Genomic DNA, 22,131 nt, shown 5'->3' on the forward strand with positions numbered 1-22,131 from the left:
AATGGCATTTTGACTGCTCCTTCCTCTTATAACAACTTTTCAGTGGACTTCTAAAACAAAACTCTTGGTTTTCTTAGCTATCTCAGTGGCCACACCTTTTAATTTGCTCTGTGGGTTTCCCCTTTTCTTCTTGATTTATTAATGATAGAATGCTCCAGAATTAATAATGCCTTTAAAACTCTACTCTTTGCTATCTGTATTCTCTCTTGGTGACCTCATAGAGTCTCTTGCTTGAAATATTATTTGTACTCTCAAAAGTCCAAATCTGTCTCCATATCTCTCACCCTGAATTGCAGACAGAGATATACAGCTGCCAACACAACTCCACTTGCACTTGAAATAGATATCTCAAACTTAGTATGTCCTGATCTTTTCCCAAAAACTTTCTTCCTCTTTACTGTTAATGGCAACTCCTTCCTTTCAGTTTTAAACATCCATACTTCTTTCCCTTCTCAGTTCTTCCTACATTCCAAATGCAATTATTCAGGAAATACTGATGGATCAGCAAATATATTTAGAATCCAACTACTTCGCATGCTACCACCTCCGTCCAAGCCATTATTATGCCCTATCTGCAGTTCCCCAGCAGCTTCCAAATTTTTGTTTATAAAAAGTCAATTTTTAAAACAGTAACGTCCATGATCTTGTTTTATCAGGATAATGTTAACTGCCAGCTGACCTCAGTCCCACAGCTCAAAATCTTCCAAAGTCACTCTTAATTCCCTAAGAGAATAAGCCAGTGTTTTTATAAAAGCCAACAAGACCCTACATGATGTGAAGTATGCTGAGGCTCTTGCTTCAATTTATATTACTTTTATTTCCCCCTCTTCCTGCTCACTGCTTCCTAAAATCCTATTGACTCTGCCAACCATGGTCCCTCCTCAGAGCCCACACTGGTAGTTCCCTATGTCTGGAATGCTCTTCCCTAGGTATCCCTACAAGTCTCAATCCCTTAACATTTTTGCTGCGATGTTCATCTATAGTCAAATATTTCCATGCTGCTGACTGTGGCATTCAACTTTACTCCAAGAGCTCAGTGTTCCAGAAAGGAAGTTTTGGAAAGCATATGTACATTTTTCTGTATTTTTGTGTTTATCATTTATTTTAATAAAATGTACCACCTTAATTGTATTTATTTAAAAATATAAATACTATAATTATTTTCTGTGGATTTTTGACACATTTTGGAGAACAAACTTGAAATCAATTAACACAGTGAAAAGGTTAATTAAGTCAAATTGTGAAGATGCTCTCTCTCTCTCTTAGTTTGTTCAGGTAGCTATTACAAGTACCATAAACTAGAAGTCTTATAAACCACAGGAATTTATAATTCACAGTTCTAGATTCTGGAAGTCCAAAATCAGGGTGTTAACATGGTTGGGTTCTGTGAGGGCCCTTTTCTGTCCAGATTGCAGAAAAGGGTTGCTTATTGCCCAGACTGCATTGTGTACTCACATGCCAACAAGAAGATGAGGAAACTCTTTAGGTCTTTTTCATAGGGCAGTTCTTGCATTCCTGAGGGCTCCACCTTCAAGAGCTAGTCAACTCCCAAAGGTCCCACCTCCCAGTGTCATCACATGATGGGTTACGATTTCAACATACGAATTTTGGAGGGGCACAAAGAGAAATTGAACATAGGTAGGACTGTCAGGAAGCCACTGAAATAATCAAGGCTAAAAATAAAGAAGGTTCACTTAAGAAAAGATAGCAGAATTGAAAAGAGTGTTGATTTTTAGATGCTGTGCAGTACATTATACATCATTTCTTAGTTTGGTCTACAGGGTCCAGATAGGAGAGGAAAAATCAAGTTAACCTCCATAAAGGACGATCATGTTGGGTTTTGCTTGTAATGTGTAAATCTTGTGTCTATTATAGGGACTTGCTCATAGTTCACTCTCCAATAAATATTTGATAAATAAATGACCATATCAATTTTAACACACTCTTAAGTTTTCATAAAATAAAACAGGTCGAGTTAAGTCATAAATAATAGAGATACTCTCTTGTGTCACTAGGACTCTAAATGTGATATGAGAAGCAGTAGGTACTTAGCAGCCCTTATGAATAATGGTGAAAATTCTTTATTAATTTTCTCTTTAGATTGAATATGATAAGCAATCTGAAGCCGTGAGGTTGAAGAACATCCTAAAATACTCTAACACTGAAATTTATCACACCACTTTGACTGCTTTGTTGAAAGGAGTGTGAATGTGATCCCGACCATTATTTACCTTAATGATTCAGGAATTGATTACCCATTCTGTACACAGCCTATTTCTTTATTTTCTATCTACAGGGACTTTGGTACGGGGGCGTTTCCCTTCTCTGTGATACAGGCACCAATGCCAGGCTCAGCGAATGGCTGCTGCTTTAACACTTCAGCGGAGGAGATGGCTACCCTGAGATTTGGGCATTGTAAGTGCCATTCATTTTTCTTCCTTTCCCAGGTTTTAATTAGCATTGGTGATTTAAGGCTGACTACATTTTTCATCCAAGTTTTTCTTTCAAGTCACTGATCAATAATTCGTTAATGAAGCTAGAAAAAGAGAATGGAGCATTATTAAATGTCCACTACCACTCCCCAAAGCAAACAAATAAGCCAGTTGCTGCTCTGAAGAAATCACTCAGCTGGCTAAAATCATGCAGTTGCTACAAGAAGGATAATTGATTTAGTTGGGAGGGTGCAACATCCCTACATATTAAATTCAATACATGTTATTAAAAAGATCGCTTTAATGGCTATTAATATTTTCATTATCATTTTCAATTTTACTCATGAAATGTCATACAATCTTAATATAATTTCCAAGCTATAGTTCATCTTAAGAACCATTGACTCAACCTTCTCTAAATAGAGTTCTTTAGAAGGCCATTACATATTGAATCTCCAAAGGAACAGAACAGTGTGTGATGCATAGCCTCAGTATTCATGCAGAGACTAGAGAAGGTCATTTGCACTTATGTGCCAGACATTTCAAAAATAAAGCGAAAACGTGTTCTCAGTGCACAGTGCAGGGCACTGGCCACTAGGTGGCAGAAACGCTCCTTCAGCTCTTCCGCTTCTGGTGTGGGCTGTAATTAGGTCAGTGTAAGTTAAAGTAGGGCTGAGAGATGAATAAAGTAGATTTTCTCCTCTGGAACACACTGCAGTTTAATTTCACTTCTTTCTACATTGGGCGATGAAGGTGGATTTAACTTTTAAAGGCAAAGAGACAAACCTCTGCCAGGATAAATGAAAAGACAGGCAGGGCAACTGACACGAAACATAAAAGAAAGGAAATGCTTTCTGGCTGTTTCCTAATTTTGATATCGGGTCATCATCAGAAATCATTTTCAGAGGTAAAATGCAATATGTATTATATAAGGAGGGCGGGTGACTACTGCAGCCTAAGGGGCATGCTTGTTGGGTGTTGCTGTTAAAATTTTCTCCTACTGGGAGCATTAAATAAAATAAAACCAATTCCTTGAAGCTGTTTTTCTAATTTTGCCAACAGCCAGAAGCATTTAATCTGAGGGGAAAACTCCACACCCCAACACAGATTTCCCTTTCCTGCTGAATGAATTACTAAGGAGGGAAGTTGTCCTGAAGGTGAAAGTTGAAACTGAGTGTTCTATTCAATGTTGCATGTTATGGGCACTGGGGAGAACAGGAACACCTCAAAAATAGGGATCAGGCTATGTGTGTTATGTAGCCATATCAGGTGTGTATCAGGCCACAAGCAAGTAGCTTCATTTTCAGAGTATCAGTGAGCACTGGTCACTTAGGTGAGAAACGGTAAGGAAAGGAGAACAATTATAGGAAAATCTCTCCCAAATTGCTGATCATCGAAGGTGCAAAATCAGAAATTTTCTTTTTTTTTTTTGAGATAAATAAAGGCAAATAAGATATAATAAGAACAGGCATCAATAGTAAGTTTTCCTGATTCTAAATTCTCTAGAGGTTGAGAGCATTCATCTAATTTAGATTGTATTTTGATTGTATTTTTTTTAATTACTGGTCATGTCACAGGTAATGGAAACTCACAGAGAGAGAAGGGGTGATTGGCAGCACGTGCTGGAGGCTGCTACAGTGTTCTTTGAGGGCATAAGCTAAGTGCATAGACAAGCGGCTCAGATATACTAAGATTCTTGAAATAATTTTTGGATTTTATGAAAAATGTTTAGGTTTGGGCTTGAGAGTACTTTCTCCTGACACCTCTTTGACATTGCCCGGCTGCTAATGTCTTTGTGTTTGTTACCCAAAGATGTGTTCAAACATATCCTGTTTGTGCAGGCTGTTTTCCATCTGTAGCCACAGATGATAGGACCACAGACTTTGTGTGCAATTCGGTGTTCTTATGTTTGCCTACGAATCATAGACAATCACATTAAAGCTATGTGCAAACATGATACATGACTAAATTCTCTATTCTTGAAATGGTGTTCTGTGTATGTCTCAATATTGAAAGAAAGGAATATGGAAGGGAAGAGAGCAGAGAGGAAGAAGGCAAAGACTAAAAACATGAAAAAAGAGACTCTTGAAATCTTGTTTCAAGGGCACATTCACTGGTGTAGCTTCTCATTCCGGATATACTAACAGCTTCATTTGCTGACAGACAATGGTCAGATATGGGATAACTAAATACTGTACTTCTTGATGGGATTAGAAGCAGAAAAGACAGTCAATGAATTGTAATTTATAAACACAGTGGGCTGATGCCTGATATATATCTCATGAATCAGATAGAAATTTTATCCTGGTTTGGAATTTGGAAACAAATGTTGAAAATGATTCAGTTAATCAAAATTTGTTGAAAGGATGCAGTGTAACTAAACAAGTAAACACACACACACACACACACACACACACACACAGAGGTTGGGTTTTAATTGAAACATTTTATTAGAAACCCTCATTTCTTTGCTTAAAATTTGTAAAATCAGCTTTTTTTTTGCTTTTTGTGTGTGCTTATTTTAGCATGTAATTCCAAAATGAATTTTGAGCAGCAAATACTTTGTGGGTATTTTTGTGAGCTTTATGAGACTAGTCTAACTATTCACTCTTTTTAAAAAAATAAAGCATAATCTCACCAAGTCTATAAGTCAGAAATATTTGGAAGCAGCACGAGCAATCATTGGATGTAATATAGACAAGACTAAATTATTTCTTCCATCAACTCAATGTCAGAGAGAGCCCTTTGTGCCAGACAGTGTCAATGGAACCAGGAAACAAATTTCCAAAGTCAAAATATTTAGTCCTCAGTTCTACACCCTCTCCATGTTAAACAACCTCTTTTCTTTCTTTCTTTCTTTCTTTTTTTTTTTTTAATGAATACCGCGAAGTTCCTTAATCTGACCACTGTCCCAACATGCAACAGCCAAAACCACACTGCCATGACAAACCTCTATGTTCTTTTATCTCCATCTTGAATTCTTAGTCCTACTGATCTTCGGCCCACCTTTCACTCTCTCTCGACAGTCACTATTATGGTGATTTATGCCTTACCCGGCTAGTTTCTGTTTCCAATCAATCCAGCCTCTATTTTTGTTCATGAAACAGCATTGACAGTTGCGATGTTCTATTTCTGACCCTGTTGGAAGGAAACAGGGAGGGGGCTTTTGGGACAGTGTTTATAAAGTCTACAGTAGTGTACAGTAAGTCCTAAGTATTCACTCTCACTCAGCACTCACTCACTGACTCAACCAGAGCAACTCCCAGGCCGACAAACTCCATTCATGATAAGTGCCCTGGTGTGTACCAGTTTTTTTTTATTTTTATGCTGTGTTTTTACTGTACCTTTTCTATGTTTAGATACACAAATACCAGTGTGTTATAACTGCCTACAGTATTCAGTACAGTAATAATCTGTACAGGTTTGTAGCCCAGAAATAATAGGCTATATACCATATGGCCTGGCTGTGTGGCAGGCTATCCCATCTAGGTTTCTATAAGTGCACTCTATGATGTTCGCACAATGACAGAATCACTCAATAGTGATTTCTTGGAATATATCCCCTTTGTTAAGAGAGACATGGCTGTAAAATCTTCATTATAATTAGATGTGTATGCCATTTGATTATAATGGGAAACTTCTGTTACTTACTGGTAGATGAAAATTTTCATGATTGATCAAAATTACAAAATGTTGTCTTCTAAAGAAAACAATTATTGAATAATCTAGGTTTTTATTAGGTTATAGGGTGTTTTATGGGTATATTTTAATGTACTCATAACCATGCATATATTTTCGCAAATTTTTAATAACTATATTTATATTTTTAGAGTGATACATATATATTTCATTACAATGAGGCTCTTTTAAATTTCTCTTTTTATTCAAAGCTTATTATAAAAGGCACAAATAATAAATATACGGTTTGACGGATTGTCATGTACTGAACCCACCTAGGTAATCATCATCCAGTCAAGACACAATCACACCTTAAGCTCCATCCTACTCCTTTCCAGTAAATATTCACTAACCTAATGGTAGTCTCCTAACTTCATAGACTAGCTTTGTCTGGTTTGGAATTTTATATAATTGGAATGATACAGTATGTAATTTTAGGAGTTTTGTTTCTTTCACTCAATATTTTATTTGTGTGGTTCAACTAGGTTGTTGTGTGTAGCTGTAGTTGTAGTAGTTGTAGATTATTGATTATCACTGCTGTATAGTGTTCCATTGAATAAATATATTGCAAATTATTTATTCATTTTATGTCAATAGTTATATTCCAGTTTGGGACTATTAAAGATAATGCTGCTCTGAACATTCTTAGACTTGTCCTCTGTAAAGCTTATACATGCTTATATTTGAAAAGCTTACATATGAAAGTGCTGGATAAATATGTACATTTCCATTTTTGACATACTAAAAAAATTTAAAATGGACCCATAAACTCAGTCTTATTAGTGGTGTATAAGTTTTAAAATTAGTCTATGTCTTTGTCACCACTTGTTATCATCTATCTTTTATTTTAAGCATTCTGGTTTTTCCAATCTTTCTATAGAAATAGTGGTCAAACCAGGAGATGTTTACAACCATATAAATAATAGAAACAGTTGACTTAAAATAGGTTACTTGTTTTGTTTTAATTGGTTAGCCATTTTCTTTTTTTTATTTTTTATTTAATTTTCTTTAGTATTTCATTGTGACTGCAAAAGGAAGAGTATAATTTTTCATTATATAGGGAATTAGAAAAGATCTGAAATGGAAAAAGGCAGTGTTTGACCTTATGACCTTCAATATGTGAACAGCGAGTTAAAGAGCAAATATACAATCCCCTTGGAATTAAATTAATCACTATTAAAAGAAAAATAAGTTGTAACATAAAGTCTAAAAAACTGTTGATTATGCCTCTACCACTTGCGTTGAATTCAGCCCCAAGAGTGAAGTCAGCATGAAGAATGTTAAAACATTTCCCAATCATGAGACAAAAAAATGTTTCCCAAGAGATTCTGGGAACTAGAATTCAACCTCAAAATCATATAGCCTGCAGAATGTGTCCAAATTCAAATGTGTCTCATTGTACCAAATTAATTAAAACACTCTTTTTCTTATATGAAATATAAATTGAGGTTTCTTATATGAAATCATTAAAAGGCAATCTGAATTCTATAATTGAAACTATTCCCTTTATTTTCTAGCGTGATCAATCAATTTTGTGTATTTTCTAGAGATTATTTTAGAGCCAAAAATAGGCATTTATAAAGCTATTCTGCATGCCAAAATAGTTCTCTCCAGTCATTTATTGGCAAAAGATGTTACAATACTCATGAATGATGTAAATTATAATGTTTTGTCTCTTTTATGAGTACAATTATTTGATTAATAAAAAGTTTTGATTATTAGACTATTAGAGCAAAATTTTAATATATATGTTAAGAGAGCTTTTGGCAAGTTATTTTGGAAATAATTCAAACCTCTTCCTTCCAGTTGATTCATTGTATATTATAGAAATATAGTCAAAGTCCAATATTAAGTAATTAAATTCCCAATGTCCCATGTCCCATAAGTTAAATAACATTTATCAGAATTTATTACATTTGACTTTTACTGTGAAAAGTGCTATCCATGTGAAGGATACTCTTTGCTGAGGAAATGATATTAACTTTATAAATGGTCTGTGTCATACCTAAAACAATTGGACTTTCATTTATTTAATGCCAGTTTCTATTGCTCTGAAGAATTGTGTATCATTTTATTACTTTACCAAAATTATTTAAGATATTTAGATATGTCAATACTTTGTATACTCAGCTATCTTACGTATTTTGAAAATTGGAAATTACAGTGAGGATTCATGGAAACACAGTGAATCTTGGAAAACTGCTATAAAGCTATGAGAAAAGGTTTTTGTTCGTTTGTTTTTTGGTAAAGATTTTAGGAAAGTTGTAAATAACGACATATTTATATTAGCCCTTGCAGATTCAATCAAGGAGCAAATATCAAGTGCTCTGTGTGGGAAGTAATGATCTTAGTTGGTCCTTTCAGCTTTATCTAAATCCACAGTTTAAAATCACTGTCAGTTTCAATACCTTACAAAAAATAGATTTATAACATAAAATAATTGTGAAGAAAAATTACTGATTCACGTCATACAAGATATGACAAATAAATTCATGAACTCATCCTAGAAAAAGTGCTACATAACTCATTGCTGAATATCACTATAGTCACCTTCAAAGTACTCCCTTTGAGAAGTTATGCACTGATGCCAGTGCCTAGTCCACTCTTCAAAACCATTTTGGAACTCTTTCTGGAATGACCATTAAAGTTGTGGTCATATTACCCTTGATGTCCTGAATGTCATCAAAATGTCTTCCTTTCAATGTTTCCTTTATCTTCTAGTAAAGAAAAGTCATTGGGGGCCAGATCAGGTAAGTAGGGAGGGTGTTCCAATAGTTATTTGTTTACTGGCTAAAAACTCCCTCACAGACAGTGCCATATGAGCTGGTGCATTGTCATGATGCAAGAGCCATGAATTGTTGGCAAAAAGTTCAGGTCGTCTAACTTTTTCATGCAGCCTTTTCAGCACTTCCAAATAGTAAACGTGGTTAACTGTTTGCCCAGTTGGTACAAATTCATAATGAATAATCACTCTGACATCAAAAAAGGTTAGCAACATCGTTGCAACAAGTTTGCAAACTTAATTGTCCGACCTCCTATCTTCTAAATAAGTAAGGAAAATTTCAATAGTTTTCTCATATTTCTGCTCCTGTGTTTTCTTTTGATAACATGTCCAGTATCAGGAGACAGAACTTTTCATCGTTCAGTAACTTAGTGCTTTATTGGATGCTATGTTTAATTAAGAATACATAAACTTTTGAAATGGAGAGAAAATGATTTTTTGCCCTACAAATTCTTACAATGGAAATGATTATCAGAATGTGTGTGTGTGTGTGTGTGTGTGTGTGTGTGTGTGTGTAAAAGGAAGGTGAAACAGCAGGGGCCAAAGGGCCTAAAGAAAACAATCTGTTATAAAAGAAAAATATCAAAGGTTTGGAAATTATCAACTATTTTATCCAAAAAGCAAAAGTGCATTTCATGCTTTTATTATCCATTTCCTTTCGTCTTAGTATCTTTGCCATTTTTATACATAAAATATTGCAGCTAGAAATTACTGATTGAAGGAACACATTATTGACCGTTGAAATTTCAGGAATTTGATTCTCCTATTTCAATGAAGTGTGGTCACTGTAACGAATGTCTCCTATGTAGGTTTCAGTGTTCCCTCGAGATTAGAAAAACTTTGGCAGGCAAACATCAAATGAAATCTGATACGCAGGCAGTCAGAATCTTGTCTGACCTTCACTCTCACATGGCCATGATAATTATTAAACAATTAGGCCATTGTTTTTTCAACAAAGCATTTTCATAAAAGTGCAAGTTTATTGCATATCTATGATGGCCTAACTTTATTTATCAATGACATTTTGGTTTTCATATTTTTTAGCAAATTTTGGTCATATTCTGGGCTATCACAGTTAATTCTCTCTCTCTCTCTCTCTCTCTCTCTCTCTCTCTCTGTAAATTGTTACAATTAGAGATGTCTGTCATTACAGAAGAAATAGAATCAGCATTTCAAACTTCTCAGAGTTCTTCTAGATTGACTAAAAACACAAGCTCAAGAGGTCAGTTCAGTTAATTCAGTCAGTGTTTCACCCTCTCAGTGTTTCACCTTACATTTCTATAAGCTCTGAAGCAAGTATTTTATGTTATGGGGTATTAGAAACTAGAACCAATACAAGTACATGCTGTAGTATTATGGAAAACCAATTATGTTAGAAAAATATGGAAATATTAGTTTGCACCAAGTATTAATATAGTATGTATGAATGAAATGTGCTATACTTCTCAGTTCCAGCTAAGATTTCACGATTCCCGATAATGTGTTCACTCTGCACCATAGATTGGAGAAATTCAAATAAAAAGTTTGCAAGCCACTAATCTGTAAACATTTTTATTTGATACTAAAATACTGAGGATTAAAGAAATATAAATCCCAAATACAGTGTTTGATATATTCTTATATGTACTTGCATTAGTATTTCGGTTTAATCCATTGTGGGGACAGAGCCAGGAGTGCAGTTTCCAGGCTCTCGGCCTTACGTGGAAAGGTGCTGGCTCAGGTAGTAAAGGGCCGTCAACTGTGATTGGATGGCTATCAGCTGTCGCTAGTTGGCTGTCAGCTGTAACCAGTGGGCCATTGGCCACTAACATAACTGCCGTGGCTACACAAGCAGAAAAAATGGGGGCTAGCAAGAAGATGGAAGATGGTGGCTGAGCTAGCAAGAGCAGATTGCAGTTAGCAAGTGGGAGTTGGTCAGCTGTCAGAAAAGCAGACAGCAGGTCTCATGTCATGTGAATCCAGCCTCCAGTGAGATGGCTCTGTGGGTGTTCCTTTTTGGCCTCACCATGTCCTGCTTTCTTACGTGGGGAGTGGGACCAGAGACCCTGCAGGCCGCCCCACATGACATCCATCAACTTTTTTCCTGCTTTTAATATTAATTTAAAAATACACTGAGAGAAAGCATTGCTTAAGAGGGAGATATGTAATGAATTTGTGTCTAAAATCAAGATTTACTCATTTTTTATCTTAATTTTAAAAATAAGAAAGATAATGTTTTAAAAATAAAGTTTCATCTAGATGAGAGCAAAATTATGTAAAAATCTTAGGAATTTTCAGTATTAGATATCAGTGGAATTGTAAGTAAAAGTGTGCTTGAAAACTGAATAAAAATCTGTTAATAGGCAATTTGTTAGATGCACATACCACCTCATACAACACCCAGGCAGCACATTAGAGGTTCTTTTTTCCCCCCATAGTGACGCTTCCTATTCAAACATGGCTATAGGTTTATTTTTGCTGGAGTGACACTGGTTAATAAAATTATATAGATTTCAAGTGTACAATTCTATAATACATCATCTATATATTGCATTGTATGTTCACCACCCAAAGTCAATTCTTGCAGGAGAGGGTAAAGCAGCCAGTCAGCAGGGAGATTCCAGTCCAAGCTACTGTTTTGATAGCATAGTCTGTAGGTGAAGTTTATGCATTGAATCATGAGGTCCTCTGGTGTTTTAACCCACAGAGTTCCCAGAACTTTGGCAATTTAGCTTAAGGTGTTAAAACCTCTAATATGGGAAAAGTCTTTGGGAAAACTGAAACACACCAGGAGCTAAAACCTATAGATGCTGATATCTGGGAATCTCCAATGAAATGGCTCATTCAGATCACACTGCAGTGAAGTTCACATTTGACAAGCCCTACTTAGGCACATAGAGCTTCTGATAACTTTTGCTCAGACCTTTTCCATACAGTGTTAAAGAAAACACGTCTAAGGAAAAATAAAAGCATATCTTTTGAAAGTTTATTCCAGATTTTAAAAATATTTTTATGATAATTTAAGTAGCACTATTTAAAAAAAAAATTACATTCTAACTGCTTCTAATGTACAGAAATACAACTAATATTTTTGAGTTATATCCAGAAATTTTGATGCATTTATTCTATCTAAAAATTTCATATGCATGTTATTAAATCTTTGCACTAACATTTAAATAGTTTTGTTTTCTTCTTTTCCTATTATTCTTTTGTTTTATTTTTTTTATGTTTTGCTTATGTTCTTATTTGCAGATTAACTTATAAATTTAGAATTTTTATCTGCTCTTGTAACTTGAAATTTTTATAAGTACAAAGTATCCCTCCTTTACATGTATTTTTTTTTCTTATTATCAACTTTGATATTGGTATAGCCACACAATCCTTTTTTTGGGGGAGGGAGTATAATGTTTAGTTCTCTTAATTTTTAGCTTTCTGTCCCTTTACAAATTAAATGTATCTGCTATAGACTGTGCACAGCTATTTTATTTCCAGCCATTTTGAGAACCTTTATTTTTAATTGAAGTATTTGGCTTATTTGACTGTGATGTCATTATTGATATTTTGGGGTTTAAATCTACCAAAATATTAGTCCTTTCTATTTGTCCTTTCTAGTCTATGTTTCTTTTTGCTTCTGTCCATTTCCTTTATCATTTTCTCCTATTTTTTAAAGCATATTTTAAATCTTTCTAGTGTATCCTCTGTGTTATACCTTCTCTTTTCTATTGTCCACTATCTTTCTTTCTTATTTCATTCTGTATTTTTTTTCAATCTATTTTCTAGTGTACTAACTTATTTTTCCCCTTCAGTTATCTAATCTGCTATTATATACATCCATTTAGTTTTTAATTGGGTATTGTTATTTTTGTCTATGATTTCCATTTTATTATTTTTATAGTTTTTTTTCCTGCTCAAACCACCCTCATTTTCTTTCTTATGTCCTTGAACAAGTAAGCAGTGTTACTTAAAAGCTGTTACAATTAACTTTAAAATAGAAATTCTTTGAGAATCAGTATCTATAATTCATTCTACTGTTTTACTTTAATATTATTTTTCCTATGTATGCTAGGCTGTACTTAATCTGTGTTATGCCGGTTATTGTGTTTGAAAATTTGTTTGTAGAATCAGAATGCAAATGAGAATGATGCACTTTTCCTCCAGAGAGGATTTTCTTTAACTTCAGCCAAGCAATAGCAATCTGGGATTATTGCAATTTCATTTCATGGACTGTAATGATTCAAATCTGAGCTACAATCTCTGCCAGGACCTACCTATTTAAGATTTATACTAGCTCATAGTTTTCATTCAGTGTCTTCCATACTGTAATTCCTGCCCTTTCCTCCCCTGTAGCCTTAAAAATCCATCAAGATAAAATTCAGTTTCTTAGCCTGTTAAGATACTCTTCTGAGATAGTCAGGTAGCCGCAAAGGAAAAACAGCCAAAAATACCGGGCTCATTTTTTAGAATGGCTGTTCTTTCCCAAATCCTGACCCACTAAATTGTGTTATATTTTAAGTTGTGAAATGCCTTCAAGTTTATTTTCATATTTCGTATAATTATTCCCTTTGTCCTCAGTGAATGGGTTGGTCTGAAACATCTCATTTCAGCTTGTTATTTCTACTCACTTAAACATGAGTGGACAGCCAAGGATGATAGGAGAGTAAAGGAAACGAACATAAAAGAAAGGGTATTAAACAAGTGATTAAAAATATCTTAGAGGAAGCTGAACAAGGAAAGAAAAGAAGAGTAACATTTTCAAAGAATCATGAAGGTGTAATAATAAAAGATCATTCAGGAAACAAACAAAAACAGCTATTTTAAAGTAAATTTGTAGTTACAAAATCAAAAATTAATAGAAGTGAAAAACGAAGTTAAAAAAATCTCACAGAAAGGTATCAAAAGACAGAGAGAAGAAAACAGAAAGACAAACAAGAAAATTATATATTGATCAAGAATATAAAAATGTAGAAAAATAAATCAGGAAAAAAATGGAGAGTGGGGGAAAATAATTTAAAAAATAACAATTCAACTTCTGTTTCAGCTTAGATTTGCAGAATGCTGGAAACAGGTTCACTTATAAACTTAGAACAAAAACAAAACTGGATACACTGAAAGCAAGCAGTTTCTATATAATCCATCACTGAGTTCACAGGGCAAACAACCTGAAATTGGGAAGTGAGCCATGAGAGACACCTGAAGGGAAGAACAGAAATTTGATTACCTGGGACAAATGCCAGTGAATAACATAGTATTAACCAAAATGTAGATTCAACTAGCAATTATTGATGAATTGCTAAAGGCCGAGGATGGACTAACGCGAAAGTGTAAAGCCACTGGGGAGACAGATATAGTGGGGTTCACATACACTTTCAGGCTTTTTTCTTCAGTGCCCTCCCTCTCATTGATCTCCAGGTGTTCACAAGGAAGATGAAAGGGGGCCACAGAAAGCTATTGCCTTGGTGCTAACTGTAGGAGTGGCATAGCAGTCATCTCCAAAACTCTATCCAGAGCCACCTATCATCTCCCCTGATCTGTAGGGGAAGGTCATCAAAACCTGAACCTTGAGGGTACTAATGGAAACCTATTGCCACTTAGGGAGGGAAACAAAAGAAGAAGAAATAAAGTTATATTTCTTGGGGACTGACAGGGATATATGCTAGCCCCAGAATCACATCTTAAGTAAGTGGTCAATACATTATGAAGAGCCAACACTTCTGAGACCTAAATGTACAGTGCCTTCATAAGCCTTAGGCTTAAACAGAACATTAGAAAATTCCCCTCAGCCCAAGTCACAGAACCACGCTTAACAAGTATCGAGTCATCAAATCAAAATAATAATGGGATATAGTTGGAGAAATCTCTAACAAACTGATTCTCTCTAGGGAATAGTGCAAAGAGAAACAAAACCTAAGTGCAGAACAAAATCAAGGTACATACACAGATGCATGTGCACTCATACAATATCTACTGGCCTGTGTAACATGTTCAACTTTCAGCAAAAATTGTGAGGCATACAAAAGACAAGAATAAGCATAATCTTAAGGAATAAAGCAATTATGAAAGCCAGACTCCTATATGGCAAATATGCTGGAAATACTGTAAATATGAGAGAGTTTAAAATAACTATGATGATTTTCAATTCTATTTCATTGATCAATGTGTCTGTTTTTCTGCCAATGCCATGCTGTGTTGGTTACTGTTTCTCTGTAGTACAATCTGATGTCAGGAAGTGTGATACCTCGAGCATTATTCTTTTTTCTTAGGATTATTTTGGCTGTTAGGGTCTTTTGTGGTTCCATACAAATCTGATGATTTTTTGTTCTTTTTCTTTTAAAAAATGCCATTGGGATTTTGATGGAGATTGCATTAAATCTGTTTATTGCTTTGGGTAATATGGCCATTTTAATTATGTTGATTTTTCCGATCCATGAACACAGAATATGTTTCCATTTCTTTGTGTCTTCTTCAATTTCTTTTAAAAATGTCTTATAGTTTTCAGTGTATAGGTCCTTCACACCCTTGGTTAAGTTTATTCCTAGGTATTTTATTCTTTTTGTTGCAATTGCAAAAGGAATTTTTTAAAATTTCATTTTCGGGTATTTCATTGTTAGTATATAGGAATGCCGTGGATTTTTATACATTGATTTTGTATCTGGAAACTTTAATGTACTCATTTATTGTTTCTAATAGTTTTTTGGTGGAGTCTTTAGGGTTTTCTATATAAAGCATCATGTTTATTTCTATATAAAGCATCTGCAAAAAGTGACAATTTAACTTCTTCATTCCCAATTCAGATACTTTTTTATTTCTTTCTCTTGCCTGATTGCTCTGGCTTGGACTTCCAATACTATGTTGAATAGCAATAGTGATAGGGGTCAATCCAGTCTTGCTCCTGAACATAGAATGAAGGACTTCAGTTTTTCACCATTAATTATGATATTAGCTGAGGGTTTGTCATATGTGGCCTTTATTATGTTAAGGTATTTTCCCTCTATACCCAATTTATTAAGCGTTTTAATCATAAATGGATGTTGTATCTTGTCAAATGCTTTTTTCTGCATCTATTGATATAATTATATAATTTTTATATTTCATTTTGTTTATGTGGTGTATAACCTTGATCAATTTGCATATGTTGAATGATCCTTGTGCCTAGTGGAATAGAATTGAAAACCCAGAAATGAACCCACGTAAATATGGACAGATAATGTTCGACAAAGGGGCCAAAAACTTACAATGGAGAAAAGAAAGCCTCTTCAATAAATGGTGCTGGGAGAATTGGAAAGCCACATGCAAAGGAATGAAACTAGACTGCTATCTGTTACCATGTACCAAAGTTAATTCAAAATGGATCAAAGACCTAAACATAAGACCTGAAACAATAAACTACATAGAAGAAAACATAGGTACTAAACTTATAGATCTTGGGTTCAAAGAGGATTTTATGAATTTGACCTCAAAGGCAAGAGAAATAAAAGCTAAAATATCAAACTAAAAAGCTTCTGCACAGCAATAGAAACCATTGATAAAATAAAGAGGCAACCAACTGAATGGAAAAAGATATATGCTAACAATGCCTCTGATAAGGGGCTAATATCCAAAACATGTAAGGAACTCACACAACTCAACAACAACAACAACAAACCAATTAAAAAATGGGCAGGGGACCTGAATAGACATTTCTCCAAAGAGGATATATAGATAACCAATACACATATGAAAAAATGCTCAACATCACTAATCATCAGAGAAATGAAAATAAAAACCACAATGAGATATCACCTCACCCTAATCAGAATGGCTATCATCAACAAGACAAATAGTAACAAATGTTGGAGAGGCTGTGGAGAAAAGGGAACCCTCATACACTGTTGGTGGGAATGCAGACTGGTGCAGCCGTTATGGAAGGCAGTGTGGAGGTTCCTCAAAAAGTTAAGAATAGAATTACCGTATGACCCAGCAATCCCTCTCCTGGGTATATACCGAGAAATTCTGAAAACATTTATCCATGATACACATGCTCCCATGTTCACTGCATCTTTATTTATAGTGGCCAATACATGGAAACAACCAATGAGTCTTTTGATATATGATTGGATAAAGAAGACGCGGTATATATGCCCAATGGAATACTACTCTGCCATAAGAAAAGATGAAATAATGCCATTTGCGACAGCATGTATGGATCTTGAGATTATTATGCTAAGTAAAATAAGTGAGACAGAAAAAGTTGAGAACCATATGACTTCATTGATATGTGGGGTATAAAACTGAAAGCAATAAAGGAAAAAGACAAATAAACGGAAACTCATTGACACAGATAGTAGTTCAGTGGTTGCCAGAGGGTAAGGGGGATGGGGTTATAGTAGAAGAGGGTAAAGGGTGTCAAATATATGGTGATGGAAGAGAACTGATCTGGGTGGTGAACCCACAATGTGATATATAGATAATATATTATAGAATTATACACTTGAAACCTATGTAATTTTACTATCCATTGTCACCCCAATAAATTTTAATTAAAAGAATAAAATAAATAACTATGGTGAATATGTTGAAGACGTGGGGGTGGAAAGCAGATAATATGCAAGATCAGATAGGTAAAGGAAAGAATAAAACTGATAGAAATTAACTACCTAGTAGCAGATAAAAAGAAATCTCAGAGAACATTAAACAGGATAAATACAAAATTACCAAAACTTGGTATATAATAAGTTGCTGAAATCCAAAAACAGTGAGAAAATCTTTAATGTAGCCAGAGAAGAATATGCATGTTATATTCCAATGAACAGGTTAAGAACTTAAATAGATTTCTTGCAAGAACCCATGGAAGCAAGATGACAATAGAGTGAGTTCTTTAAAGTGCTGAAAGTTAAAAAAATAAATAAAACAACACAATTTCATATCCAGTGACAATATCCCTTAAAAGAAAAAGATAAGTAAAAACTTCTCCAAACACAAAACATAAAAAACAAAACAAAACAAAACAAACAAACAAAAAAACCCCTCAGTACCAAAAGATCTACTGTATAAGAAATGTTACAGAAATTTTTTTGGGAAGAAAGAATATGATGTGGGTCAGAAATGTGAGGATACAAAAAGAAAGGAAGACTACTAAAAGTAGAATAAACAAAGGTAAAATAAATTTCTTCTAATTATTGCTTTTTAAAGACAACTGGCTGATTAAAACAGTAATAATATGAACATGTTGTGTTTTTATGGCATATGTCAAAGTGAAATGTACAACATTTTCAGAAAGGGTTGCAGAAGAATTGGGATAATTCTTATAATGCCCACATAATATATGTAAAGTAATATAATATTTGAAAATTGAATCAGATTAATTAAAAATACATATTTTGTATACTGGGGAAACCAGTAAAGTTTTAAAAAAATGTAAATGATAAATCATTAGAAAAGATAAAATAAAATTATAAAAATACACAATTCAAATTAGAGAAGACAAAAAATTTAAAGTATATTTAAAAAACAAATACAAAGAATAGAAAATAACTACCCATATGGTATAGGTAAATTTTGGTCTAACCACCGGTATGTTGATAATTACTTTAGATGTGAATGGTATAAACACATCAATTGTCAGGTTGGACACAATAGCAAGGCTTAATTATATGCTGTTAGAGGAAAGTGAGGCAGCAGCAAGACTAAATGTACTGTGATACCTTTAATTGGATTCCAGAACAGGAAAAGGACATTGGTTTAAAAAAGGGTGGCATCCCAGAATTAAAAAAAACAAACAAACAAAACCAAAAGAGAGATTTTCATTCTCTGTATAATGAAAATTGCAAAGAAGGTTGAGAAGGACATTGGTTGTTTTATATCACAAGTCTTCTAGATTTGTTTTGATTATTTAATCTATTTGAATATATAACTTGATAAAAATTAAATTAATATTAGAAGAGCAAGACTTCAGAAAAGACTGAGGAACTAAGCAATCATCTTCACAGTTGAGCTCCTTTGTGCAGTAGTTCTACCAGTCTACGATAGGCCATATACATCTTCAGCTGCCCTTCCAGAGGGACTGATTTGATCTGGTAGGAGGTTGGAAAAGATCATGTCTAGAAACACTGATGAAAACAATAATAATTTCAGTGGAAAATGATCAGGTAATGCCAATATTGCAGGTCACCAGAGGATAAGATCAACCAGATCAACCAGAAATTTCACAGGGACTCAGAGAATAAGACTGCCATAGTAGACTGTGATAGTTAGTTTAATGTGTCAATTTAACTAGGTGATAATACCCAGTTATTTAATCAAACATAGTAATCTAGGTGTTGTTGTGAAGGTATTATGTAGATGCTGTCAAGGTTTTCAATCAACTGACTTTAAGCAAAAGAGATACCATCGAAAATGTGGATGGGCCTCATCCAATCAGCTGAAGGCCTTAAGAGCCAAAACTAAGATTGCTCAGAGAAGAAATTCTGCCCCAATAAGAAGTAATTATTTGTGTCTGAGTTTTCAGCCAGCCAACCTGCTGTACAGATTTTGGACTTGCCATCTCTTATGAATATACATGCAAAAATCCTCAGAATATAGAAGTAAACCAAATCCAACAATGCATAAAAAATATACAACACCAAATTAGATTTATCTCAGTTATGCAAAGCTAGAAGGAAACTTTCTAAACTTGACAGAGACTGTCCACAAAATTCCTACAGATAACATCGTACTTGAGAAGCTCAAAGTTTTTCCACTAAGATCAGGTATGTGACAAGGATTTCCCTTTCACTACTCATTTTAACCTCTTTCTGGAAGTCCTTCCTAATGCAATATGGTAAGAAAAGGAAATAAAAGGTATACAGATTGGAAAGAAGATATAAAATTGCTTTGTTTGCAGATGACACAATTGTCTATGTAAAATCTCTGAAAAAGAAACTCCTGAAACTAATAATTGATAATAGCAAGGTTGCAGAAAACAAAGTCAATACACAAAGCCAATTGCTCCATACCAACAAGGAACAAGTGGAATTTGAAATTAAAAATACAATATCATTTACATCAGCACTCAAAAAATGAAATAATTAGGTATAAATATAACAAAACATATACAGATCTATATAAGGAAAATTACAAAGCTCTGAGGAACCAGATAAAAGAAAATAAATGAATGTCCATCAATAGGAATATTCAAAATTGTCAATATGTCAGTTCTTCCCACGTTGATCTATGGATTCAATACATTACCAGTCAAAATTCCAGCAAGTTATTTTTTTGATATCAACAATCTTATTCTAAAGTGTATATGGAGAACTGAAAGACCCAGAAAGGGCAACATAGTGTTGAAGGAAAACAGACTTGTAGGACCAGTGCTACCCAACTTTAAGACATACTATAAAACTGCAATAATCAAGAGTGTACAGCATTATAGGCAAAATAACAGAAAAAAAAAACCAAAAAAAACCAAAAACAGATCAATGTAACAGAATAGAGAACCCAGAAATAGACGCCTATAAATATAGTCAACTGATCTTTGACAGAGGAGGAAAGAGAACACAGCAGGACAAAAACAGTTTCTCAACTAGTGGTGCTAAAACAACCTAATATCCACATGCAAAAAAAGGTAAAAATCCAAATACAGACCTTCCACTCTTCACAGAAATTAATTCCAGATTGTCCACAGACCTAAATGTAAAACAAACGAACAACAACAACAAAAAAACTATAAAACTTCTAGCAATATAACATGGGAGAAAACCTAGATGACTTAGGTTTGATGCTTTTTTAGGTACAATGCCAAAGACACAATCCATGAATATATAATTGGTAAACTATATTAAAATTAAAAATTTATGTCCTTCAAAAGACCTTATCAAGAGAATGAAAAGACAAGCCACAGACTCAAAGAAAATATTTGCAAAAGATATGTCTGAAAAAGAACTGTTATTCAAAATATACAAAGAATGCTTAAAGCTCAACAGTAAGGAAACAAATAACCCAATTAAAAAATTGACCAAACCCTTAATAGTCATCTCACCAAAAAACATAGTAAGATGGCAAATGAGGATATGAAAAGATGCTCCATATGTCATTGGGTAAATGAGAATTAAAATAATGTGATGCCACTACACACCTATTACAATGGCCAATATTCAGAACACTGAAACACCAAATTCTGGAGATGATATGGAACAATAGGAACTCTCATTTATTAGTGGTGGGAAAGCAAAATGGTACAGCCATTTTGGAAGACAGTTTGATACAAAACAACACACTCTTACCATAAGACCTAACAATTGTAGTCCTTGGTATTTACTCAAATAAGTTTAAAACCTTATGTCCATGCATAAACCTATAGAAGGATATTTATAGCAACTTTATTCCTAACTGCAAAAACTTGGAGGCAACCAAGATGTCCTTCGGTAGGTAAGTGGATAAATACACTCTGGTACATCTAGGCAATGGGATATGTTCAATGCTAAAAAGCAATGAACTTTCAAGCAATGAGAAGACGTAAAAGAACCTTAAATGTATATTACTAAGTGAAAGAAGACAATCTGAAAAGCTATGTGCTATATGATTCCAGTTATGCAACATTATATTAAAGGCAAAACTATGGAGACAATAAAAACATCAGTGGTTCTGAGGGGGTGGGGTCAGATGCGCAGGCAGAGGAATTTTAGGTAAGTGAAATATTCTGTATGATAGTATAATGATAGATGGATGTCATTATACATTTATCCAAACCCATATAATGTACACCAAAAGTGAAGCCTAAACTAAAGCGTGGACTTTGGGTGACTGTGATGTGTCAATGTAGACTCATCTTTGGTAAAAAAAAAGTTTCATGCTGGTGAAGGATGTTAATATTAGGGATGGCTGTGCATAAGTAGGAGCAGGGAGTATATGGAAATTTTCTGTATTTTCATCTCAATTCTGTACACCTAAAATCCCTCTAAAGAATTAAAGTGATAAAAAAGGGGTGGGGGGAGATGTTCAGAATGGTGAAATTGGAGACTCCTGACTTTCCCTCTTTGGATGCACCAAATACTCATATATAGCTACAACTGAATTGGTTCCCTCTGAGAGAAATCCAGAAACTAGTTAAGTAAATTCTACACATTGGATGACTAACAAAATGCCCATCATGTAACAGGTAGGAAAATCTGAAACACACTCTTACCATAAACCTCACTGTGATACAGAACATTAGAATCGGGAGGGAAGCCTTAACTCCCAGAACCTCCTTGAAGAGCAAAGGATTTGGATCATACCTCTAGTGCCCCAACTTTTAAGGCTGTC

At 34.3% G+C, this 22,131-nt stretch overlaps 1 long non-coding RNA gene across 1 annotated transcript in view; it reads left to right on the forward strand.

The window, feature by feature from the left end:
- Positions 1-22,131, forward strand: part of LOC148758754 (uncharacterized) — a 340,106-nt gene that overhangs the window by 296,302 nt on the left and 21,673 nt on the right. Inside the window, exon 2 of the long non-coding RNA XR_016019673.1 lies at positions 2,297-2,415. This is a non-coding gene — a long non-coding RNA (uncharacterized LOC148758754). The remainder of the gene's footprint in view (positions 1-2,296; positions 2,416-22,131) is intronic.

The sequence above is a fragment of the Rhinolophus sinicus genome, chromosome 2 (genome assembly GCF_057876585.1).
Source record: "Rhinolophus sinicus isolate RSI-liver-muscle chromosome 2, RSI-T2T, whole genome shotgun sequence".
In the NCBI taxonomy this organism is placed as follows: Eukaryota; Metazoa; Chordata; class Mammalia; order Chiroptera; family Rhinolophidae; genus Rhinolophus; species Rhinolophus sinicus.